Source organism: Equus asinus, chromosome 4 (genome assembly GCF_041296235.1).
Source record: "Equus asinus isolate D_3611 breed Donkey chromosome 4, EquAss-T2T_v2, whole genome shotgun sequence".
Lineage (NCBI taxonomy): Eukaryota > Metazoa > Chordata > Mammalia > Perissodactyla > Equidae > Equus > Equus asinus.
Genome location: NC_091793.1, coordinates 28,486,256 through 28,514,005, shown reverse-complemented (window position 1 = coordinate 28,514,005; position 27,750 = coordinate 28,486,256). Strand labels below are relative to the sequence as shown.

Here is a 27,750-nt window from a genome sequence, read left to right as displayed (position 1 = left end):
CATGGTCAGCCTTCCTCAGAGAAAAGAGGAGGATTGGCAGTAGTGAGCTCAGGGCTAATCTTCCTCAAAAATAATAATAATAATATAATAAAATAATAAAAATTTAAAAGTAAAAACATTTTACTGAGAACTGACCATTCAATGGAAGGTGGGGAAAGATATCAAAGATTTTAATTAAAAAGAAACCAATAAGCTCAATCTAACACAGACATGTGCACACACCATCTTTGATTGATCCCACACATAGTTTAAATCTATAGCTGTGTGTACTTGTTATTGTGCTATGCCTATAGAGCACACACAGAAGTTGGATACAAATAAAACTTCAATGTATTAAAAATATAAAGACACTAGAGGATACTGTTTTGGATGAAAATGCAATAAAACAAGAAAAAGCATTTCCAGAATTTTTTCAACACTTCCTCAGACTATACAAAAGAGGAAGTCTAAATATATTTTGCATCATGTTAAATAATTTGATACTTATGTAAGGCTTTCTGTTTGAGAACTGTGTGCTGAAACTTACAATTTACAAATTGTAACTTTTTTTTTCTCTTTTCCCTGAAGATGGCTAAACTGTGGTTTATACATGTTAGTTTCAAACTTCTCTTTTTTTTTTGAGGAAGATTACCCCGAGCTAACATCTGCCGCCAATCCTCCTCTTTTTGCTGAGGAAGATTGGCCCTGAGCTAACACCCATGCCCATCTTCCTCTACTTTATATGTGGGACACCTGCCACAGCATGGCTTTGACAAGCAGTGCCATGTCTGCACCCAGAATCTGAACCAGCAAACCCCAGGCCATGGAAGCGAAAAGTGCGTACTTAACCGCTGTGCCACCGGCCAGCCCTCAAATTTCTTTTAACATGATCAAGAGTATTCATTAGGAGTCATCAGCAAACATTACATGAAATGGCTAAAATTTAAATTTTAAATTTTAAATTAAGTAAAATTAAGAATAAGACAAAGATACTCACAATAGCTAGTAATATTCTGTATTAATTGGAAAGCTTTAAGTCATAGAAGACAAAAAAATAAATGATATAAATTTGGATGAAGAGACTAATTTATCAATAGTTACAGACGATATGCTGGGAGTCCATAAGTCTGGAAGAACTGACAGTCAAGGCTGTGGGGTCCTCAGTGGTACTTCCAGGTTCAGTGGCAAGGAACTAGGGTGGGTGGCATTGGTGGCTGGAGCCAATGGTATGCACATGCTTCCTTTTTGATTAACAATTCTAAGTCATTGCTTTCTTCTTGAATTCTACTATAAGTAGTCAGGAGGAATTAGGCCACTCCAACATTTTGCTTAGAAATTTCCTCAGCCAAATAGCCAATTTCCATGCTCACAAGTTCTACCTTCTGCAAAACACTAGGCCACAAACACAATACAGCCAAGTTCTTTGCCCCTTTATAATAAGTTTGCCTTTCTTCCAGTTTCCAAGAATGTGTTCCCTGTGTCCTTCTGAGACCTCATCAGAATCACCTTTACCATCCATATTGTCTATCAACATTCTGTGCGCAACTGCTTAGTCACTCTCTAAGAAGATTGAAGCTTTCTCTTCAGCTTCCCCTTTTCTTTCTGAGGTTTCTCCAAAATCACCTTTGAAGGCCCATTTATAGCAATGTAGGCTCTTTCTAGCATGCACCTCAAAATTCCAGACTTTACCTCTCACAGCTCCAAAGCCACTTCCACATTTCTACAGCAGCATCCCTACTTCTCAGTACCAATTACCACCTCAGCCTGTTCACGCTGCTATAACAAAATGCCTTAGACTGAGTGGCTTAAGCAACAAACATTTATTCCTCACAGTTCTGGAAGCTGGGAATCCAAGATGAAGGTGCTGGCAGATTTGGTGACCAGTGAGAGCCTGCTTCCTGGTTCATAGAAGGCTGTCTTCTCTCTGCTGTCACATGGCAGAAGGGGCAAGGAAGCTCTTCTGGGACATCTGTTTTAAGAGTACTAAACTCATCCATGAGGGCTCCATCCTCACAATCCCGCCATCTCCCAAAGGCCCCACCTACAAATATCACACTGGGGGTTAGGTTTCAACGTATGAATTTTGAGGGGACACAAATATTCAGTCTATGACAGATTAGAATGCAAATATCTGGGAGAGTAAGATCATTAAAACATGTTATATTTATTTTGCTGTTGGAAGATTTAGATTAATTTGGGGTTTATAAACGTCCTCCCATTTTTTCCATCACCATTGATACTTTTATAATGATGAAACCCTCCACAAAGGTGTTTTATAGAGGGAGGAGAGTCTTAAACATATTTCATATTATTTGTAGTGGTTTGATACTTATGTTAAATTTTCTTTGTTTTTTTTTTTTTGGTGAGGAAGATTTACCCTTAGCTAACATCCGTTGCCAATCTTCCTCTTTTTCTTTTCCTTAAGGAAGATTCACACCAAGCTAACATCCATGCCAATCTTCCTCTATTTCGTATGTGAGATGCCTACACAGCATGGCTGATAAGTAGAGTAGGTCTGTGCCAGGATCCAAATCCGCAAACACAGGCTGCTGAAATGGAGCACATGGAACTTTAACCACTTGGCAATGGGGCTGGCCCCTAAACTTTCCTTTTGATAACGTTGTACTGAAACTTACAGTTTACTATTTACCATTTACAATTGTGCTGGGGTCTTTTTTCTCTTTTCTCAGAAGATGCCTAAACTGTGGTTGATATATGTCAGTACTAAATTCCTTTAAGAAAATCTCATATTTGACAACAAGATATGTGCCAGAATGTCTCTGAAAAAATATAGGAAGACAAATGAGTTTTTGCTTACCAATTCCTTTTTCAGTAGAAGCTTTTACTTTATTTCCAGTTAGTCAAAGGAATCATCCCTCTGGGAGAATAAAGACACATAGCAATGCTGAGAAGAATCGTAGGATTTTAGGGGTGAAAAGACCTCGGAGATGGTTTAGTCCAAAGTCCTCATTTTGCAGATGAGGAAAATGAGGCCAATCTAAGGTTACACAGCTGGTTTAATGGCACTGACCGAATTAGAAATACCATCTTCTGGTTCTCAGGCTGCTGCTCTTTTTATTATGCTGTGCTGTGGTCCACTTCGTGACACCTCTGAAAGAGGATGCTCAGAAAGTGTCTCTGCATGACTCACAGCATTTCTAACAGAAATACTGCCAACAATTCTTCCACTAAGAGCTCCCGCTCGCCAGGGATCCTTAGACAGTATAGCGCGCAAACTCTAACAGCTATATAATGCCTCCATTCTCTAGTGACATGGAGGCTTCGCAAGGTAGATTTTTTTTTTAATGAAGACTTTAAGCAAGCATCTCAGTTGTCTAACCCTCTGTGGCACATCCCCTGAGACAGAGCCTATAGCCTGTCACACTCAGCAATGTTATCTTTTAGGACAACAGGGCGCTGTTTCAAGATAGTTGGCTTTGTCTGTGTAGACCACGTTTTTTTCTTTTTCCTTTTAGAAATCGGCATGACCTCTCTGGCCCTTTCTGTAACACAGCAATTGAGCAAGGCCTCAATGTAAAAGTTGCGTTCACAGCAATAGTCCAAAACGTCATTGAGATGTCACCCCCAGACTTCATTCAATTCCTGTAACAAGTATTTTCCATTCTGCATTCCAGAGGCTGTATTAGACATTGTCCCCTAGTGTTATCAGTTTTGCTAAATGAGCACTATCTCGAATATTACAGATAGCTGGAATCACGGGGAATTTGTAAATTCATGTGGACAAAAAACAGCCATCAAAATAAATGCAATACTATAAAAAATAGTGTGTATAGGAGACTAAAATGAGGTCTCTATTTTCTATCCAATGAACACTCATCTCCGGTTTGGACCAGACTCTCAGATTTAAATTGCTTTGACTGTGCTGCCTTCCCACCACCCCAAAAAGTCACCGTGGCAACAAGTCAATGATATTGCAAACCAGCTCGTTATTGTTCTTTAACATCTATAGGTTACTAGGATGTGTTTTGGGAACATAATCTATCATCTAGGATCTTTTCAGATGTTTTTTATTTATATTTCACTGTTATTGCTTTCTTACCCACAATAATTACATATATTTTCTCCGGCATGGAGTACTAAAACTATGGTCCACTATAGCACACACTCCCTTTGTCCACATCCCCTTGAACAACAGAGGAGGAAGGCTCACTGATATTCACACTCACTTTTGACTTTTTTCTTTATCTAAAGTTGAATGCCTAGGAAACATCTGCACTATTTATAGACTTGATTTCATATAGAATTTCTTTAAAAAACCCAGATATTTCCATGCTGAGAGCACAAGCCTGTTCTAAAAATTAAATACTTTAATTTTGTTACCCCTGAATTTTTACAGTAATGGAAAACCATAATTGTGTTTTTAATCATACTCACACCAGGAAGCTAGCTTTATGGGGCAACACATTTATTTGAATATGTTTCCCTCCAGCTAATAAACCTCTCTTTTTTGTTCTCCATACCTACTAATTAAGAGTAGAATATATAGGTCCAACCACGTGCCATTATTAGAGCAGTAGTCATGAAGCTCTGGTTACAATGTCTTGATTCTGATTGAGTTCACATTACATTTGATGTGTGTCTCTGTGTGTGTGTTTGCTAACAAGTTTTTATAACCAGATTGAAGCATAGACACATGGGCAATCCTGTAAGCTCTTTCTGCTGCTGCTTTAATAGCATTTCTCATATTTCCAAATATTTTTAAATGTGCTATTTGATCATTTCAACATGAAAATATGTGTTGGCTATTTTCCATGGTAATCAAAATAAAATTAAAAAGTCAAAAATACAAAGAAAAAAAATTTTTTTGAGGAAGACTGGCCCTGAGCTAACATCTGTGCCCATCTTCCTTTATTTTATATGTGGGACGCCTGCGGCAGCATGGCTTGACAAGAGGAGCGTAGGTCCACACCTGGGATCCTAACTGGCGAATCCCAGGCCGCCTAAGCAGAACATGCAAACCCAATCACTGCACCACTCGGCTGGCCTCTAAAGAAAAGTTAAAAAAAAAAAGTGTGATAAAGCCTGAGTCAGTCACTAACGGGTAAATTAACCTAAATAAATCACTCATAACAGTGAATTTATCTGTTGTCCCAGGCAAAGGAAAGGAGTTGGATTGGGCAAGACAAAGCAGTAACTTTAACTAAGGTCAGAATGTTTAGATACAGCAGGTGGCAAAAAGACAAAACAAAACAAAGTCTGGACAAGAAGAGCAGAAAATAAAGGGAGCAGAAAGGCAGTCCACACTCTGGTAAGGAAGAGATACCTCGTCAACAGCATCTGCCAAAACAGGAGACAAACAGTGGCATGGCAGTGTGGGACTGGCACCGTGAGTCTCTCCTGGTAAAGAAGCAACTGGGAAGTTCGAGAAGCATCTTATCCAAGGCTAAAGTAACAGAGCTGACGACACAGCAAGAAGAACTTCAGAGCCCTTCTGGGTGGGAATGTGGTAGGAGAGCAACCAGAAAGAAAAACAGGAAAATGGAAAGAAGGAAAGGAGGGGAGAGAGAGAGCACGAGGGAGGTGAGGAGTTAGCCATTCTATTCAATGGGTACATACTGGAATGAGAATAAGTCGAGAGTTGTAAACCTGCTCTCAATACTCGCCATTTCACTTTGTTCTCAATGTGTAAACATTTCTAGTGTTTCAAGATACAGGAATGTGATTATAATTATAGTACACACATATATATCTTTAAATATTTTGCAGATATACATTATTAATTTATTCATATGTGTTATAGTTTATATATGTGTATGTATATATGTATATCACTTATACCATAGTTTTTGAATAAATAGGAATGTCTTCAGGGTAATTTTTCAGGGAAATTCCCATTTTTATTTTGTTTTTATATTCTAACCTTCATTCTAATCCCCATCCTCCCATCAGACAAGACCACATATATAGTGCTGTTTAATGGTGACCATTGTGTGTCCTTTGATTTTTTTTGTTTGTTTTGACTTGAGGAAGATTGGCCCTGAGCTAACATCTGTGCCAATCTTCCTCTATTTTATGTGGGATGCTGCCACAAGGTGGCTTGATGAGCTGTAATAGGTCTGTGCCCGGGATCCGAACCTGAGAACCCCAGGTTGTCAAAGCAGGATGAGGCACTTAACCACCATGCCACTGGGCCAGCCCCTCCTTAGCTGTTTTAGAAAGGAGACTGCTGAATGTGAAATTCTTTAGTCAGAGTGTGACCCTTTGTCTTTTGCTTTCATAGTTCAGCATTTGGAGCTGCTACCTGAACTCTCAGCAAGTCCACGATGATCCCTTCACCTTTGCCTTGTTGATTATACTTAGGTAAAGTTCTTAAGCGGGATAATAAGAGAGATCGTCTCTTGAGTCTTTTACAATTATAAGAGAACTAAGGTTATTTTCTGTGTTTTTTTTATTCCCTTGAATGAATCCCTCCTAATCCCATTCATTTGAAAAAATATTTATCAAGAACCATCTCTATGTCAGGATTTGACTAGATATGCAATGCACAAATTCTTCTCTTGTCATCCAGGCTTTCCACCTGTTTATACCAGTGTACTGATGTGAATCTCCTTGTCTCGATTAAAAAAAAAAAAAACAGTGCTTTTCCACTCTATATTTTCCTTTTTAAACCTCTTCTATCTTGTGGAGTCTTCCTTCTGAGCTCTGGTCTCCCGTAGGACTAATTTAGAAAAGAAATACTTTTCAAAAAAAATTAATAAAATGAGTTAAAGTGCTCACTTGTATTTCAAAAACAGCTCCTATACTTAAAAGTGGAATAAACTAAAGATAACACGCATGTCAGAGTGTACGTGCTTCTCATCCTTTGGAAGACCCTTCCTTTGCCACTGTTACTGAGAGAATTATGTACTATCTTTCAGATATGTTGAAGTGGAAAAAAGGTTGCGAACCAGTCCCCTTCGTAGTTCAATGCGAAGTCTTCATGTCAGTTGGGATATCATTTTGACGAAGGCAGCCTTTGGGAGAACTGTTAAAATCATACCTTACTATTTTGCCATAAACAGGGTTGGCAGAATCAGGGTAAAAAAAGTAAGGATAATAAGACAATCAGGTTAAGGCCGTGACTTGATGATACCCCGTTCAACTTCCTTTGGGTGCTCTTCATTCTACAGAAGAAATATAAAGAGCATTGATAGTTAATCTAATGTGCTTTGTCATTAAGTTAACCGGTAAGAGGATGTATATATTTTTTTAATTAAACGCCAAATTAAACATTAAAATCAAAAGAACTAATGTTCATTACTAAGAAATTTGCCTTTTGTCATTACTGAATATAAAGGTTTCCGGAAAGAAGACATACGTCTGTACTGACCTCCACCATGGAAAATGAGTGGGCGTTTGAACTGAGTAGACAAGCACAGTCTTATTTTCAGAAACTGCAATAACCAAGGTAATGCTTCCATTCATGGTTTTAGACAGAAATGGTAACAGAAATAAGATATCTGAAATACCTGGTACATTTTCATTTGAGCAAATGTTTTATTCTGATAATAGAATGTGCGCTTCCCAATGCACTAACAAAACTGTTTCTGAAAAAATATTTTCTAATCAACTAGAATCACTTACATAAATCTCAAGGACTTCATTAGCAAGAGTACCTATTGAAAATACTTGTTTTTCCATCTCCATTACCAAATAGTATGTCATAATCAATAAGCACGTAGAGTCTGTACTTTGTGGAATAATCCATATTTTTATAGTGAAGTCAGAGTTGCAGTGTGAGTGTACTCCATCTGGGTCTCTTAAGATTCTTCAGAGCCCTTAAAAACTGAACCATTGGCTCAGTCTTCTTGTCCTTTCATATGGCCTTGTTTTGAAGAATGTGTTGCATAAGGGAAAGGCAATGCAACTCCTAGTCCACTCAGATGTTCCAATACCATAATACTATTAATAATATGAGACCTCAGGTAAAAGTTAAGGAGTTTTAGACATTTTCCTTCTCCAAAGAAGAAAATTACCTGGGTAAGGTCCTAAACAGCTAGGCAATTCTCCTAAATTAATTATCATGAGCAAAAAAGGGGGTAGATATATTGGCACAATATTCTCCTTTTCAAATTCAATTCTTTTCAGCTATATATTTTTTTAATTGTTTGTTAGTATATGTAATTACCCCCATCTCCCTGTCTACCTACCTACCTACTTACCTATTTACCCAACTAAAGATCCATCTCTCTATCTATCCATCTATCCAAATATCCTTCCATCCACCCTTTACTTTGTTGCTCAAAACATACAAGATGAGAAAGAGGAAAGAATGCCCATGTGTAAATGTGTGTGATGATCTGTGTGTATTTATCTAGTATCTATCTATCATGAGACTCTCAGATAAATACATGTAGAGTCACATTTTGTACACTCACAAACATATCTGGCTCTTTATTTTAATTTTTATTACTTACCTGTAGTTATATCATTTTCTCCTCCTCTTTCAGGCAGACAACAACCAAAGCATTAGTCTGACCTGGAATTTGTAAAACTATAGAGGGTTGGGCCAGCCCCAATGCCTAGTGGTTAAAACTCAGTGCGTTCCACTTTGGCAGCCTGGGTTCAGTTCCCAGGCACAGACCTCTGCTCTGTTAGCAGCCATGCTGTGCTAGCAGCCCATATACTGAAAAATAGAGGAAGACTGCATGGATGTTAGCTCAGTGTGAATCTTCCTCAGCAAAAAAAAAAAAAGTATAGTCGGAAAAAAACATACTAAAAGGAATTTCTAGAAAAGTTGGAGTATATTTACTTCAGAGAATATTTTCTGAAAAATTAGTTTAGTGACGTGAGTGTGCTTGCCTTGTTGCAATAGAATTAAGAAAATGTAGCAAAGTATTTAAGACTAGGATAAACACCATTTACTAGCTCTATAACCTTGGGCAAGTCACTTAATCCTTTTGTCCTCAGTTCTATTGTCTGTAAAAGAGGATAACAATGGCAATTATCTGATAGGGTCGTTGTGAAGATTGAGTGTGTTAATATTTATAAGGCGCTTTGAACTGTTGTTGGCACACAATGAGCACCCTATACATTAGCTGTTAATTATTGTCTGAAGACCCTTACAGAAACAAGAGCTCATGACAGTGAGAGATTTGCTTTTATTTCATTGCTGTTTCCTAGCACCAAGAATGGTGCTGAAAACATTGAAGGTAGTCAATTAAGTCTTATTTTGAAGAGGCAGTTAGGAACAGTGATCATAAAGACTGACTCCCTGCATTAAAATCCACTCTCCGATACATTAACTGTCTTATTTGAGCAAGTTAACTCTGTTCTTTAGTCCTCAAATCTGTAAAATAGGGACGTGTTGGTTAATTTTATGTGTCAGCTTGATAGGATCACAGAGTGCCCAGCTGTGAGCCTAAACACCATTTCTGGGAGTGTTTGGGAGGATGTTTCCAGATGAGATTAGCATTTAAATTAGTAGAATGAATAAAGCCTATTGCCCTACCCAATGTGGCGGACCTCATCCAATCCGTTGAGGGCCTGAATAAAACAAAAAGGTGAAGGAAGGGAGAATTTGCTCACTCTGCCTGTCTCTTTGAGCTGGAACATCAATCTTCTGTGCTCAGACCAGAACTTACCCCCTCGGCTCTCCTGTTCTGGGGCCTGTCAACCCTGAGCGAAATTACACCACCAGCTTTCGTGGTCTGCTAACTTGCAGATGGCAGATCGTGGGAATTCTAAATTCCATAATTTAGAAAGAGAGAAGAAAGATTTATATAGACATATTTTCTGTTGGTTCTGTTTCTCTGGAGAGAAACTAATATAGGGTTAATAATAAAAATCCCTAACTCATACAATTATTGAGAAGATGAAAGGAATTCATAACATATGTGAAGGCCTGACACATAGTGCTATTGCTTCCACATCACCTGATGTGAAGAGAAATCATTCACATGGTCTTACACGGGAATAAGAGATGTTCCCTGGAGGTGTGCAATTCAACAGCCCTCCCGGGAGTTACATAAGTGTTAACCACCATTGGTACTGCTGAAAAACCAGAAGGCAAGTTAATAAATATTTTATGGCCTGAATGATACTGTTATAAGCCAACTGCAAAGCATGTTTTATAAATTATTTACGTAGCTATATTATTCTTCAAAAAAGCAATTGAAGCTATCTCTATGAATTTTTTCAGCCTTGTTTGATCCTCTGAATTTTGCTTTATACTATTTGATGTTTTTCCTCTAAAAGAGATGGCCTTTTTTAGCTTTGACTTCCTTTTGGATCTATATTTTTCCCAAGTCCACATATTCCCATGATGCCTTGGTACTTTCCTAACCTCCAAAGTCGAACAGCTTTTTGCTGTGGTATTTTCACAATGCGTTTAACATGGGTGAGTGCACTTCCCTACTCTCTTTGTGCTTTGTCATGTCATATTCTCCACTGCCTACCTCTGCATTGAAAAGTAATATTCCTTTGGAACTTTGCCTTGGGCCTATCCGTATTATTTCATGAGCTTTGAACTTCTTCTTTAGCTACAATTTAGAGTAGATGGCAACATTCTATACGCTAATCTAGATTTCATTCATCCTTGTTTAAAAATGCCAGAATACTCTTGAATAAGCAAATTAGGTACATGTTTTCCTATGGGTTTTGTCAAAATAATGAGCTCACTTCTTGGTTGGTCAACTTTTAAAAAATTGTTAATTAACTGTATTATTAGATCTCAGTACAAAAATATGATTCTGAATCTGATTGATTATAGACCTGGTAGGAGATAATTGCTCTACTTGTCTCCTGACAAGTATACCTCTGTATGTTCTAGTAATATTTTATATTTCCAAAAATCTCTTTAGGGATAGACAGAGCTTTAAAATGTCAGCTTATTAAGAAAGATCTATATAAAGAGTTATAACCATTAAAAACTATTGCCATCTATAAAAATAAATATTATTAAGGGAATTTTCACTACAGACAATTAACTTATACTAAACTTGAAATGTGGAGAAAAAATATCTCTTTGCGAAGATCATGAAGGAATGTATGCACAAGAAATGGATTGGTTGACTAGCTTTTTCTCTCATATTGATTCATTCTTTCAACAAATATTATGTCTGTTACTTACTAGATATTTGCAAACCATCAGAGGAAAAAAAATCCTGTACTTGAAAAGTTGGCAATCTAGTCTAAGAAGACAGATAATAAGTAATAAATAAATTACATAGTATATTAGAAAGAGATAAATTCTATATAAAAGAAAAAATAATAGGACAAGCTGATGGGTATTAAAATGCCCATTTGAAGGGAGGAATTTGCAGTTTAATGGTTAGGACAGACCTCACTGAGACAGTTATAATCGAACAGCAACTTGAGGGAAGGTAAGTTTTACAGCCATAGGAATATTTAGGAGAAGAGAGTTTTAAGAAAAATTGGAACATCCAGTGCACGTTTCCTACATCAGGAGGCTCACCAGCATGTGGAAAGAACAAGGAAGGCAGTGGGGCTGCTGCTGAAGGAAGAAGAAGAGAGAAAGAGATGAGGTCAAGGAAGGGGTCAGATCAATGAGGGCCTTTTAGACCAATGTGGTTGGCATTTATTTCAAAAGAAATGAGAAGACACTGTACAGAACTGTGTAGAGGAATTAGATTATCTGACTTTCATTTTAATAAGGTCGCTTTAGTTACTCTATTTAGAATAGGTTCGGGTGGTGAGTAAGGAGGTAAGTTTACAAGAGTGAAAGAATACAGATGCTTAAAACCATATTAGTTAAATCCAGGTAAGAAATCATGGTAGCCTGGACCAAGGTGACAGCAGTTGTTTCAGTGAGCCATGATTATATTATGGATGTATATTGAAGGTGGGGCCAGCAGGATTTCCTGATGAATTGGATATGGATTGTAAGATAGAGTTAAGAATGACCCGAATTGGCCGAGAGGACTGGAAAGACAGAGTAGACATCGATTAAGAAAGAGAATATTGTATAGATTCATCGGCTTGCTCAACGTCTCAGAGCTTACACTGTTCCTGTCACCTTAGTGCCATGTTATATGTGGAATGCTAAGATTGGAGACTTTCCCTCTACAGCTATTACGTTTCAGACAAATAGATTAAGTAAAATCTAAAAGTCAAACATATACTTTAAATTTTCCAATTTAAGGTGCTGCTATTGACCCTGTCACTTACGAAGGAGCAGCGTGGCGGATGGATTCAATATTTGAGAAGCAAATCTATATTATCTCAACTTTGATGTGAATCGATATCTTTGTAGGTAGAGTCGCCTAATCAAGAGGAAGAGAAGAGTTTTGTGGGGAGATACTTATTAAAAGAGCACTCAAGAATAAGACAGATAAGCTACAAAGTCATATTTTTTAATTGCTTGGTGAACTGAAGACACAAAATTAAATGACGAAATTCCAGAAAAAGATGAATCCGTCCCAGGGTAAAGAATCTCACGACTATTTTCATCCCTAAGGGCACCTCAGCAGAAGGAGACTTTCTGCCTTAGAAGGGAATAAAAAGAAATCAGCCCAATATTTAAAAAGCTGTTAATAGTCACATGTGTGTCAGAGGGATGAAACAGAATTACAAGGAGTCTCCATCACAAAGCGACTCTGTAGCATTGACCAACTCTTTCACAGAGGGGCTTCCCGGAGTGCAAGGCCATGGGGCAGGGGAGCAGGGCTAAGAGAGCCCATCCAAGGCCTACAGGCCTTTTATCTACGGCACCGCTACAGCTGGCTAGGAGCAGGGCAGCCCAGCAGAGGGAGAGCTTCAGAGGCATAGGAAGCTGGAGGAATAAACGGAATCCCTTAATAATTCACAAAGCCCAGACACCCAGCTCAACTACACATTAGATGAGCTCAGTTCTTCACATAGCCAGGCAGCGAGAGAGAGGAAGGAGCAGGCTTTTCCTGGGAGAGTGTGTATACACATGTAGATTTTACTGGAGAAGGTAAAAGAACTAATTATGACACCACGTCAAACTCTGCAACATAAGAATGAGTCCTTGGAATCAGAAAATACAGAGAATGAAAGTGAGGTTCAAAAGCTTCCTCAGAAACTTGACTTAATGACTGATCTTGATAAGTGAAACAACAAACATTAACAGAAGAAAAAATACTTTCCCAGGAAACTGACTGTAGAGAAAAGGAATAGTTTAGAGAGAGGAAAAATGTTGCAAATCAGGTGGGGAGACATGAGTCATAAGCCTGAAGAGTAGAATACCTCCAAAAAACAATCAAACCAAAGCTTAAAGAAAAGAACAAAGAAGGGGCCGGCTCAGTGGCACAGCGGTTAAGTTTGCACGTTCTGCTTCAGTGGCCCGGGGTTCAGCAGTTCACATCCTGGGTGCAGACCTACACACCACTTGTCAAGCCATGCTGTGGCAGGTGTCCCACATATAAAATAGAGGAAGATGGGCACTATGTTAGCTCAGGGCCAGTCTTCCTCAGCAAAAAAGAGGAGGACTGGTGGGAGATGTTAGCTCTGGGCTAATCTTCCTCAAAAAAAAGAAAAGAACAAAAAATAACTTATTCCTTAAAAATCTTCATTGTTTGGGCCAGCCTGGTGGCACAGCAGTTAAGTGTGCACATTCCACTTCAGTGGCCCGGGGTCACCGGTTCAGATCCCAGGTGTGGACATAGCACTGCTTGGCATGCCATGCTGTGGCAGGTGTCCCACATATAAAGTAGAGGAAGATGGGCACTATGTTAGCTCAGGGCCAGTCTTCCTCAGCAAAAAGAGGAGGATTGGCAGCAGTTAGCTCAGGGTTAATCTTCTTCTTCAAAAAAAAAATCTGCATTGTTGCCCCTGCTAAAAAAATATATGCGATCAATAGCACAGGCTGATCTGAGAAACTAGAGTGACTTAAGAGAAAAGAACACACATAGCAGATCAAAATTAACTGAAGTGGAAGTTGGGTTTGAAATTTTGGAGAGGCAATCCAATTGTGGCATTTGGTAGAGGCCCAAGAGGACCAGGGAATACTCTGAGTTATTAGTAAGAGACAGGTGCAGCTGAGAGGACTTGTGGATCTGGGACTTATGTCCTACATTGACCAGCTAGCACCTCTATTTTCGTTCCTGTTCTTACTCTGGCACGGCAAGAAAGTTCACTCCTGTTTTTGCCTCAACCTAGATCAGCAGGACTCATAATTTGTTACATGCCTTCCATTGATGGAAGAGATGGTCCAGTACCCATAAAAACAGAGTTCAATGAAACTGATGCTAAAGGTGCTTTTAGCAATTTGCATTTTCACTATCTGTCTCTTTACTCCAAAGTGAAGCACTTGACCCAGGTTTCCTTCCTCTATATCATCAGTAAGTTGGAGGCCCATACTGGGAATAGAACAATGGAGGAAATTGATGAAAGGAGGACCTTCCTCGCCCTACCTTCCTCCAGGAAGCATATGAAGATTGCCCTCCCTTCCTACTGCTTTCTACAGGGGGTTTTTCCTGGCCAACCCCATCCTCCAATAGCGCTGAGAAATGTCTGTCCACCAAAAAGTTCCTTCAACAGCCTTGGCCAAACCCAGGATTTTATTCCCTACCCCATTTCCTAAAAGAATGAGTCCCCTGTTGGGAAGAATTCTTCAGGTGAATCTTCTTCTGAAGATCCGGAATCTGAGCAAGAAACGTTTCTATCACTTTGCATTCTCTTTCTTTTACTTTAACTGCTATGAATTAGGTGTTTATACGTTTGCTCAATTTGAGGCTTGATAGAATTATAATTCTTAGGATAGAATTTTATAGTTAAAGATGATTTATTAATTAAAGTTATTTGAATGGCTTATTTCCAATTTATTGAGCTCCCTTGGTTGGTAAGTATTGTATTATGATGTGATTAAATAGACAAATACGACATAAGCTATAATAGGCATTTGACATGAGTAGTTAGGCAAATAAATAGATTTCAACTTTGTAGGCCATTTGCATTTCCTAAAAATTTATAAGACAATTGTGGACGTTTCCTGAACTTTACCTAAATAATTTTTATTAGTTGAGAAAAAAACCCGAAAAGACTTGGCGCCTCTGGAAAAACGCTGTAAGGTAAAAACAATTCTTTATTCTTTGAGTGAAATGACAACTTAGAAGAGGTCGATCTGTGTAGAGGCCTCCCTCTGTGTATCAAAAAGCTGATTAGAGGCCTTGAGCCTCAAGTAGATTGTCATACCCAGAGGTCTCTACTTCCTTTGGAAAAACTGAAGCTGTAGGGCTCATTTTATTTTATACCTAACTAAACTATTCGACATAGATAGTCGTATTTGCATGTTTCTCTCTCTACCTCTAAGAAATTGAGAACAGAAAAGATTTCAGAGAAAATGCTTTGTGTCCTTTCTTTTGCTTCCTTCTCTCTTTCTGTTCCCACTCTGCGGAAGACCTCTATCTCCCATTTCTCAGGTCAGTTGCAGCGTGCTGATTTGCATTGTAGGTAGACAGTGTGGGGTGATAACTTGCTCTCCAAGTGTTGCAGTCTTGGTCAGGGGCTGCTGCACCCATGCTCTTAACACAGAGAGACAGTCAAGTGAGAGGAGGAAAAACCAAAGGGACAGACCTTTCTCATTTCAGTTCATTGTAATCAGGTCAAACTGAAGTTTCACACTGTGGTTTTCTGTCAAAAAAAGTAAACGTATCTAGTTACCGCAGCCTAGCTAGAGAGTAGCCTTTATTAACTATACAGGTCACAGCAGATTGAGACTTTCGAGTCAGCCCCTTACAGCATGGATATATCTTCTAGGAGGGAGGGAAGAAGTGGGATGGTGCTGTCTGCAGCTCACAAGAAAACAGAGGAGACAGGTATTTCCAACTAGCAGAATGGAAACTGGAAACACTGTGTCAGCCCAGCTCCTCACGAGAATTGTGGTTTCTTCTGAAGGTAGAAGATATCAACAAAGGGCTGAACAAGTGTGGACAGAGAGCTGAGCAGACCATGAAGAGCAGGCTATGGGAACCTTAAGGAGGAAGGTTCAGTCTTCCAGGGAAATGCAATGCTGTTGCATTTGAATCGAATAAAATGTCTGTTTAAAATGTTATATTCTTTAAATCAAAAGGTATTCCTAGAAAATAATGTGGATATCTTTGTAAACGCTTTGTATAAATGTAAGACTGTCTATTAATAAAAGTGGAATTGGGAAGAATTTGAGGGCAAAACTTGAAAATAGAATATGTGTTTTATGACTAAAAGATAAATAAAATATTAAGTTATATACTTAAGCATGTTTTGTTAGAATTGGATGAACTCTTACCATTTTATTAAAATCATGGAGAGGCTATGTAAAAAAAGAAATGTCAGAGAGGCATTTTTCCACATATCATGACTTACTTTTAATTCAGTCCTAGAAGATATATTATTTATGTTGCCTTCCAGAAGTTACCAAATCTCTGTCGCCTCATTTTTCTAATAGGAACGTTAAAGATAATATCAAAAGTTGTTGAGCTTGCTTTGCAAGACTGTTCGAAGTATCCATGACAATAATTAAAGCATTTTTTCATGTTTAAAACACTGTAAAATTTAAAGTATAATTGAATTGCAAGGCTTATTGAATATTATGTAAACTATTGGGGAAAATATTTCTTACGATTAGTAGACTACTGAGTTTATTTTTCTTGCTGAAAGAGGTAATGAAAGGAGTCTGAAAATTTTATTTGGCGTGATACAAAATAGTTTATAGACTTTTGGGGAATTTACACTATGTACACAAGCTAGTCAAAGGAATGGGAAGAAGGTGCTATCATCTTTCTGATGAAGTTTTTTAGTTTGCACTATTTCTAACCGATTTATTATACTATTTATATGTGTCAGTTATTAGGAAGGAATATTATAATATTCTGGATAATTTAGGTGCAACATCCTATTAATAACTAAAATCCGTATGTATAAAAATGCTCATGGTTAATTGAATGTGGGTTTTCATTTATGGCCTCTTTTCTCTTATAAAAATATCTATCTTTAGTTTAGCTAATGACTAAGGAAAGAAGTGAGGCAATGGAGGTTCGAATCTAGATTTTAAAAGCCCTTATATTTAAGTCGATCTCTAATAATCTATTATTTAAGAGATCCAGAAAGAACTGCCGAATAAAAAATACCTCCTCAAATAGCAGTGGACAGAATTCAAAATTGTCTGCTAGAGAAATTTGATTGCATTAAATTATTTTCCCTGAAAAGCTCCAATTAGTGGAAAAAGGCCATATTAATTAATTATATTAGTCACTCAGCAATATTGAATATCTATCATATTACAAACACAAAGATGACATGATATGACTTCTGTCCTTGAGTTTATGGCGTTGGGAAGATACAGACATTCACAGAAAGACTGCAGTAAGATGTAGTTAGTCCTCTAATTGTTTTCTCAAGAAGAGGATGAACGACATTGCTGCAGGGGTTACAGACTTTCTCACCGAGGTGACGCTGGATCAGAGTTTTGTCTAGGGAAATGGAAAATATGTTCAGAAGCACTGAAGCATGAAAGTTCACATGAAATGTGTTTGAAAAACGGCAGGGAGTTCAGTGTGGCTGAGGCATAGGATTCTTGGTGTGAGTGAAATATATGGCTAAGAAATTTATTTAACCAAACAGACAATGAGAAACCAATAAAGGGGTCAGAGGAAGAGTGATCTGACCAGATTTGCATTTTAGGACATTATTTGGGCAGTGCCGTTGTCTGATTCACTTACCTGATTGGCTGAAGGGACAATAGGCATCCTTTAGATAGGGATATACTGAAAAGCCAAAAGGGAAGCTGCTGTGAGAACAGGAACGCTACTTGGAGGAGGCTGATTGCTTGGAGTAAACAGAGAGCTCCCAAAAGTCACAGTCAGAAAATGCCTTCCTTAATTCGTAACCTTTCCCCAACGGCATTGTTATATGCCATTGTATATATGTTACAAATGAGTTACAAAGGAGTCTTTCAGGTGTTACTCCCCTTTCCTCACCCCAGATTCACCAATAAGCTCCCTGCCCTTCTCCTGTGCTTGACTATATGGTTCCTCTTTGAGATGTGCGAATTTAACATTCCTGGTTTTTCAGCTGTAAATGAAAGACTATGAAAGTCCACTCCCATTTGTATAGCCTGGATGAGGACACCGAGGAGTTGAGGAAACAAATTGGGGAAGAAGGGAATGGGAAAAGGACTGAAGTCTAAAGAAGAAAGGATAAAGATATGAAAAGAGACTTAAATCACAAGTGAAGATCTAGTGAAAACAAGGGAGCATTCTCCCTCTGCCGCAATGCATTCTAGGTCGGCAAAGATTTAAAAAGTTTGAAGCACTCAGCTGTGGGCTAGAGTGTGAGAAGAGAAACATTCTCACGCCCTTCTGGTAACATTAGCATGAGTGTTGAATGTTAATCCTCTCAGTTCATGGGAATCCTGTGTGTTTCTGCTACAAAAATTAAACAGACAAATTGATAAGAAAGCTGGGTTTAGATGGTTCTTAGAGACAGGAGTGATGTTCTGTCAGCACTTCTAAGGTGTATCATTCTTAACAACATCGTTATTATTTGTGGTTTATATTTTTTTGATTCCAACATGCTTACTCATGTAGTTCTCTTTATCAGGAATGTCCTTTCATTTGTGTGTATGTAATAGCCATCTACAATTACAGCTAATATATTCTCTTGTCACTTAATATTTTTCATTTTGTATAATTTTTACACATACATCTTATTCCCTCAACTATATGGTCAACTCTTTGAGCCCTAGAAATTAATTTTAGACATTTTAGAATCACTCTATTTCTAACATAGTGCTTCACGTAAATTTATGATCAGTAGCTATAATTTGAATAAATCATCACTCTTACCACAAACATTATTGAGAATTGTTATGTAGAACATGCTAGTAGGCACTGATGAAAATGAAACATATGCAGATCTTTTAACAAAAACTTAGTGAACACCTCTTGCTTTCCAATAATGTATAAGACTCCAGGAATACAATTGTGCGCCAAAATAAACAGGGTCTGATTTATGTCCTAAAAGATCAGAAAGATGTTAAATAATTATACTAGTTAAAATGTAATTAAAAATTGAGATAAGAGATCTGAAGGGAAGAAACACAGTTGTTTCTTGTAGTTTTGAGTTCTAAATTTTCTAGCAAAAAACCCTCGAAACCAGGTTTTTTTTTTCCCTTGAATATACACTAAATACGTTTCTCTAGAAATAATCTTTTCAACCACAGAGGGAACTCTACTCCACTTCTGGAGCCTCCTGTGAATCCACATGCACCTGCGGTTTAGGTGCACCTATCAGATGGACGCCCAATGTGTTTTTGACTGTGAAACGGGGGACTAGACCCTCTTTGTCTGTTCCACTTTTCTCTGGATGAATACTGCCCAGGGAGTACTCGGCTTCGGTGTCCCAGATGAGCCTACACAGTATCCTTCGTTCAGCTAAGGCAGCCACGCTCAACTGAAGCACAGCATCCAGCCTTTCCAGTTTGAAATGTTGGAAGATCATTAATTTGCCATTTGCTCATCTCATCTATAATGAAGGAAATTTTCGAGACTAAGCTCATGATTTCCAGCATTGTAGGCATCAAACTTCCTTGTCAATGTTTAAGTTTAAAAAAAGTCACCATAGCTAATCATCTTCTTTACAAGTCAGTTTAAACAGGTGGGCATTCGCATGTGTAGGCTGAACTACGCAGGCATGGAACTGACAGCCTTCCTAGTTCCCCAGAGATCTTACACATTGCTTGGCTGACTCTGCAACTCCGGTGAAGTGCAGCCGGACTCCAGGAAAAGAAATAAAGGGGAGATTTTGCCTCTTACCTTAGCTGCGGTTTGCATTTCAGCACTCAGTTTACAGAGATGAAATCTATAACTCTGCAAGCAGTGCTTGCACAAATGAAAGATAAATTTTTCTTCTAGATAGGACAGATCCGTGAGACACATAAAATATTAATGATGAAAGCTTTGGGAATTAGATATATCCCTGACTATAGGTTTCTCTTGACAGTGAAGCACTGTCAGTTTAACCCATTTTTTTCTCTGTAAGATTCCCATCAAGAAAGACATGAAGGGAAAAGAATGCATGATTTAAGATTCAGATGAGCACGGAGTTTTTGAGAAAGGTGGTTTTTCTGTCTTTCATTTTCTTTCATGCTTTGTATTCCTTATCTGCCGTAAATTTCACTGAGTGAAGTAATGTGGTCGATTTGATTCTTAAAGCTTCTCATGTGCTCATAAAGGAAATGGCTTGGGACTAATACAGAAAGTACACATTTCTTATTATTTAATTTAACATACAATATAGTAATAGATGACATTTATGTGATTGAGCAATTCATTCATCCAGAAATTAGGGATGTACTGAATGTGTATTCAAATATATGTCATTAATGAAGGACTGTCTATTCTTCAGACAGTTGATGTACAGCGATTTTTCACATGCTGAGATTTTATCTTGAAAATCCTTCCATAACCATTAAATGTTTATAATTATTTCCAGGTTTATTATCTCCTTGTAGAATGCTTAGTCACTTACCATAACTCTGAGATTTTTCCTATATGTGTTTTCATTTTATAAGATATAAAGTTTACATTTATTTTAAAGATGATAGAAATGTATCATTCTCTTATTATGGCAACATGAGTACTTATATTATATATTTATAAACATATTTATATATTATATATTTAAGTATCTATAATATTAAATATTTGAAGTTTGAATATTGGAAATTTTTTGAAAATAATAAAGTAATTCTATCAATTACTTTTTTATGCTAACAATTATTTGTAGCGTGATTCAAAATATTTTTAATCATGCTAAAGAACAGAAGTCTTTAAAATTAACCATTGTTCATAGTAATGCTTCAGAAAGAAGACAGTGACTCCAAAATGAAAGTAAATACAACTAAATCATATCTAAGTTGTCACATTGAAAATGCCACTTAATATGCTAAATAATAATCAGAAAAAAGTAAACATGGGACCAGGCCCATGGCCTAGTGGATAAGTTTGGGTGCTCTGCTTCAGTGGCCCCGGTTCGGTTCCTGGGCAAGGACCTACACTGCTTGTTGACAGCCATGCCATGGCAGTGACACACATACAAAGCAGAGGACCACTGGCACAGATGTTAGCTCAGGGTGAATCTTCCTCAGAAAAAAAAAAGAAAAACTAAACTCTCTTTTTCATTCATTCCCTTTATATCTCTACCTAAATGGGACAGATTCTTATAATAGTAATTTTATTTTTACATCAAAATAATATTTCTAAAAAGAAAATATATGATAATGCAATCAGAGAAAATTATCTTTGTTTAATTACCTTTTATTAAATTGAAAATCTTGTCTCCTGTATACCTCTTCTCAGGTACCCCTCTAAGATATTTTTGCTCAATATTATATAAGCAATTATCAGGAAAATATAATCCTTAAAAATCACTAATGTAGGGGCCAGCCCAGTGGCGCAGTGGTTAAGTTCGCACCTTCTGCTTCGGCGGCCCGGGACATGGCACTGCTTGGCAAGCCATGCTGTGGTGGACCTCCCACATATAAAGTAGAAGAAGATGGGCGTGGATGTTAGCTCAGGGCCAGTCTTCCTCAGCAAAAAAGAGGAGAACAGGCAGCAGTTAGCTCAGGGCTAATCTTCCTCAAAAAAAAAAAAATCACTGATGTATTCCTAAGGTCTTGTGTTTAAGTTTTTTAGTGTGCGTTTAAGTTTCCAGTTGTTGAGATGCACACAAGAACAAATCAGCAGATTCCATTTGGTTAACCAGTCTTGTAGAAAATTAATCAATTCTTACTGCAAAAAATCAGATTTGTTGTTAAAACATCTTGAAATATATTTAAGGTCACACTACTAGTAAGTGGAAAGAGTCAGCAGACATAGTCCATTACAAGACACCTGGTCTTGAAGGATGTTATAATGTTCTGAAAGCCAATACAGTTCTTTCATGATTGCCTGATCATCTGATTACCACCTTTAGTGTCTGGACACCCTGCATCAGTATGTTGGATCCATAAGTTTGGAAACATAAACTTTACAACTCGAAGGTGCTGCTGTGACCAGACACAAAATGCTTGCCCAAAATTCCGCTCATTCTGCTACAGCCTTTTGCCTACAGAAATTCCTGGAATCTCCAGCTAGGCCTCCTTCAAGCCTGTCTCCTTTCTGATTGTAAGCCCTGGCCTCAACGTGCTGAGATATAGCTGATTAGCTGTAAGGGTAATAGCTTCATGTTGAGAAATGGTTTATTTGAAATGAGAATCTGAAAATGACTACTATTTTAAAACATAAATCTCCGATGACAAATATTTTTGCCAAATGTGGAAGCTACAGAAGAAAAAATTGCAGGAAAATTACGGAAATCTCAGCAAGGGTGTTTTTGACCACAGAAGCTGACCACAGCACATCTAAGTAGAAATGAACAAAGCTGATGGAGATGCCAGGAGAAGCAGAGAAATGTGTGCCTCAAGAGCATATGAATTTTCACAATTAACCATTGCCTAAAAGAATAAACATTGACCTACTATCAAACTCCAGAAAATCAAGTTTTTGGTTCCTCAAATGTGCCTGAATAGCCCAGAGAAGCGCTGAACTTTTAAAAACATAAATAGTACTTTTAAGTACAATGGAGAAAAGTAATGCAAAATAACAATGTATTTATTCCTCAAACTATCTCTGCTTAAAGAACACACACACGATTTTAAAGACATCTTTAGAGACTTTTCTTCGTGTATTCATCGTGTTGTAGCTGCATGGTTTTCTTCTAAATACCTTTGTTAATATAGTCTGGCAGACATTCAATAGCAAACTGTGTTCCAGGCAACGAATTTATAATGTAGCAGAAACAATCTTTGGAACATTGTAAGCCTTTACATATGATGGAAAAATCAATAACATGTATAAACATGTAACAAATTAGCCTCTGCACTGTTTAGGTGAAGGACAGCTGGGTAATATGGACTGAAGTTTCTTTCTAAGGGCAAATAATTCTGTGCTTAAGTGGAATATTATAAAGTATATCTAACTTATTTGCTAGCACAGATAAAATCAATGGTGATGTTAAAAGATAAATATTTGCATTGTCGACGAAAATAATCCATAACCAATCTATAAATGAAAATTTGGGAGAGTTTATTCTGAGCTGAAATCTGAGGACCATGGCCCGGGGCCTTTCTTCCCAAAGGAAGAAAGGGCACTGAAGATGTGGGGTGCACAGAGTGGTTATATACCCCCAGAGAGGATGTTTCACATAGGATTAAAATGTCCCTTTTACAATAGTCGCAAGACTGCTCTGTCGGCACAGCGATTGATGGACACAGCAGGGCTGCAGGTCAGCTGTCTTGAGCTGGGTGGTCACAGGTGAGCACCGCAGTCAGTTCCTAGCCTAAGGAAAGCTGCTTAATCTTTAAGGAAATGCCAACATTGGGAGGGGGAGGGAAGTTGCATCTTTATTTCAAGGACTTTGTTCTTGACATAGGGAATATCTAAAGCAGATATACAGTGCGTGCTCAATGTCCACAGTCAGGCTCTTTTGGAAAAAACAAAGTCAGGCCAAATTAGGTTTATACCAAATGTCTTCCTCATGTACTCCGGTATATCCTATTGCATGCCATTTTTATTTGTCAACATATATCTTTATATTACATAATATATACTTCAAATGTTTAATTTGCCTACTTTTAATGAATAATTTAATATAAAAGGATGTGTAATGTACACATATAAAATAAAATATGTTAAAATATTTATTCTATATTTTTCTGTAAATTTAGAAAACTTTAATAAATATAAGTATAATGCAATTGTGTGAGAATAGTAAATTATCTAGAATACTTTTTATTTTACTTTTATCAATAATAAACCAAAGAATTGTATTAATAATGTTGGACTTTCTTTTTTCCAGTGTATCAACACTTTCTGTACAGGACAGATTATGACAGCTTCTTTCTTAAGGTGAGATTGGGTTTCATTCACAGTGGAATTCTGAGGGTCATTCACCTTTTCATATATTATCAAAGATATTCCATTAGTCAAATATTCTTGGGGTAGCTACTCATGCCTAAATTGAGGTTATGTGCTCATTAGTTTTATGTACACAAGTTCTATTTGTACAACAGGACTGCTTTAACAGTGAACTCTAGAGGATGTTTATTGGAAATTTCTGAGTTCTTCAAAGCATGTAACTTGCTATTTTGATTAAAACTTGGAAATTAATTGATGCTAGAAGAAAAAATACATCATAGAACAAAAATAAAGTATACTGATACAACTAATACAATTAAGGTATCTCCCAGAGTGAATGTACATGTACACACACACACACAAGTATGTTAATATCTTTAACTTCCTCCTAACATATAAGTATACTAGATTATCTTAATTCTCGTGAGCCGTCCAGACTTTTGTGTTTATGTTGTGGGTATTTTGGCTTTACTATTCCGAGAGTTAGAAATTATTATTATTGTCTTATAAATTACTATTAGATTTTCTTACATATTTACCACTTGTTTTTACCATTTCTTCTTATAACCTTCCACCTTATTTATCTGCTTGAATTATGTTCTTATGACTTTCCTCTGGTGAAGATTTTGCAGTTTTTCTTTGTCCGAAAGTATTTGTATTTTCTTCTCATTCTAGAAAATTAATTTCCCTGGATTGTGAGTCTAGGTTGTAAGCAATTTTTCTGATACCATTGAAGATTTTATTCTAATGTTTTCTGGATTCCATTTATTAGTGGAAGTTCAGTTGTGTCTGGTTGCTATATCTGTGTGGGTAATTTGCTATTTCTCTTTGGCTGCTGTTAAAATCTCTTGATCTTTGTTGTTCTGAAGCTGGCTATGATGTATCTAGGAATAGTTTTTATGTATCCCACTTTAAATTTGTTGGCCTCCCTGAATTCCAGGATAGATGTTTTTCAGAAATTCTGGAACTCCTCGTTTTCTCCTTTAATGTGACTTCTTCCATTTTTCTCTATCTTTTAGGTCTCTTAATTTTTTTCAAATCATTTCCTAGTTTCATAATGCCATGGTCTTTAAATCTATGTGCAGTTCACTGATTTGATCTGCATTTATGACTTATTTTAAATTAATCTCCTTTTATTCTTTTAAATTTTATATTTTTGCTAAGAAATTCCAGAGTCTTTTACAAATGTAATAATCTCCTCTTTCTTGTTCTTATGTTCAATCCAAGCCTCTATTTTAGTTTTGTGATTCTGATTGCACTCTGCAGTTCCTGCTTGTTGTATCTCCTGAAATCTTATTTTCCTTATGTGTTTTTGTTTTTGACTCTGATCTCACGTATGTGGAATGTTATTGATGAGAATTCTTTAAGGCCCAACTTCGAGTTCCATTCTTAGAATATTCACTTCTACGGGGGCACTATCCACCCAGGACCACTTTTAAAATAAATGCTTTGTTTTAGGTTTTTGACCAAATACATATCATGAGTTCGGATTTCAGATCTGTGGTGAAGACCAACTTACTCTCTCTCTCTCTCTTTTTAATTTAATCCAGCCAACACTAAAAACAAGACTGTATATTTCCTTTTCTGCCTTTTATGCCCATGAGGTTTATTTTTCATTTTATGGAGGAGATCTGTTGTACATTTCACTCTCTTACCCATGAAGCAGTCAAAAGGGCGGCTGAAGCTTTCCAAGGATGGCTAGAAGTTCTCATGAGGAAAGCTAGGTTCAATGATTACTTTTTAGGGTTCCTGCTTTTACTTTGATCTTAGTCCTTGCAAATTTCTCTTTCATGTCAGATCAAAGATTCTTAAAAGGTACTTACATATGTGTATATACACAATTTTATTTTAATTGTTTTTATCTTTTCATCAGAAAGTTTACTCTGACTCTATAGATCCAATATACTGGCTTCAAGAAGAGCTCAAGTGTTTGGCTTTATAAAGATGCTAATACTTAATTCTTTACATTTTGCACTTAGTGTAAACAGTGATATTTTTCTCTTTTGACTCAACTCAAATAACTGACATCTGCTAAAATTTTAATTCAAACTAATTTCCTAACTCTGCATGGCTCAACGTTTTCCTTCCATAATTCTGATAGGCTTCTGTTCCTTCTTTCTCTTCCCTGAAGCAAGGATTTTATCACATTAATCTTACTAAACCATTAAGCCCTGTCAATAGAGAAAATGGGTATAGTTTTTGTTTGATTCTGCTTTTGAAGAAAATTAAAAAAGCATAACTTGTGTTCTTCTTCTAATCTTTTAGACTCCCTGAACACACGATATTAATATTATAGCCTCTGGGATTCTTGTAATTATCATCAACGCTTACTGTTTGACTAAGTGGGCAATTCATAAAATGACCAGTCAGGCTCTCTAATGAAGTTACCCATATGGTGGTTGGAAAAGGGGGCTAAAACTGGACAGGACACATACACAAGTCTTTTCTTCTCTTTACTCACGTGAAAGATGTGTATACCAAGCAGCTGTTGTTGGCATTTTCTGGTGTAAACATTTCAAAAGTTTCTGTTTACTCTCTTTGGGAGGCTGGCATTTTCACATTGGTTTAAATCAGCTAGACTTATTTGTAGAAAATGGTATTACAATGCTCATGTATCATGTTTTTTAATATAAATCTTTTTTTTTTACTTTAAAATACATCACATGCTATTTCCCTGTTTTGGTTTTTTTTTTAGATAATGTGAAAATGCCATTACAGAGACATTCAATTTATAACAAGCTGTCTTTGAGGGAGGGAGGAGCAGATTTTCAAACATAAATTTCAATCCATCAATACTGAGTTTATTTTCATAAGCTGTTTTATTTTTCAATTTTTATTTTTCAACAGTGTCCAATAGCAATTAGAATTCACAGTAATTTGTGTTTTCCCAAATATTTGTAGTGTATGTGGTTCGTTTTTCCTTTCAATGCATTGAGGGAAGGGCTCTTAAATCACATTTTCTACTTCCTGCATTTCCTCTGCTCTAGCTACCTGAGGCTAAGCCAAAGAGATAATATCAAAGTACTAAGCAGAAGAAGCTATTTTATTCAAATGCAGTTGAATTAGCCAGCTTATATGAGATATTTTAGTGAGCTGTTGTGCATTGTAGTATGCAGTATTAGCCCACAGAAAATTTTAAGCCCATAATCCTTTCATCACAGCAGATATGTGATCCCATATTACCTGTCTGTCCTTTTTGATAAATATGGACTCCTCAAGAATTGAGTAATCATTTTCTTGCTTTTTACTTCATCTCTTTACATAATGTCAGAGTAGTGAGACATTTTCAGTTCACAATGCCTTAGGTTTGTGCTGGTCCTGGTAACCTAGTGGTTAAGTTCAGCATTCTCCACTTTAGTGGCCCGGGTTAGGTTCCCAAGAGTGGACCTACATCACTGGCCTGCCAGTGGCCATGCTGTGGTGGCAACTCACATACAAAAAAATGGAGGAAGATTGGCAGTGGATGGTAGCTCAGGGAGAATCTTCCTCACAAAAAATTTTAAAAGCCTTAATTTTAATCTTAGTATAATAAAATGTGAGCAACTTCACCTCCCCAAGTGCATGATTATCACAACTCCAGTGGAGTTCTTCAGCCTCAAGCTAAATTTAGTGGAAGCTTGAAGGGATACTCTTAGTTAAAATTCTCAGCTTCCATATTTATGTGTTTCACAGAATTTACTGCCTTGTATAAAATCAGCAAGTAAATATTTGTATACGAATTAGATAAATCAATATTTCTACAGTGTTTTAGAAAAAGAATAAGCCCCATTTTTCAAATTTAAAAGGATAAGGCTGAAAATGACTCACTATTACTCAAGAAATGAAAGTATATCCACGGTCTATGGACTTCAAGGCCTTGGAACTGCATGATATGCTAGGGCAATTAGGTCATGAAGGACAAAGCATAGTGATT

The 27,750-nt window shown here is 37.1% G+C and overlaps 1 protein-coding gene across 11 annotated transcripts in view; it reads left to right on the top strand.

The window, feature by feature from the left end:
* MGAT4C (MGAT4 family member C) overlaps positions 1 to 27,750 on the top strand; it is a 677,866-nt gene that overhangs the window by 607,685 nt on the left and 42,431 nt on the right. For 5 of the 11 annotated variants that reach the window (XM_070507021.1, XM_044781195.2, XM_044781188.2 and 2 more), the window contains 3 exons: positions 6,221 to 6,300; positions 7,277 to 7,387; positions 23,779 to 23,828. The gene's annotated coding sequence lies outside the window, so the exon portion shown is untranslated. The remainder of the gene's footprint in view (positions 1 to 6,220; positions 6,301 to 7,276; positions 7,388 to 23,778; positions 23,829 to 27,750) is intronic. The other 6 variants (XM_070507020.1, XM_070507022.1, XM_070507024.1 and 3 more) reach the window with 2 other exon arrangements.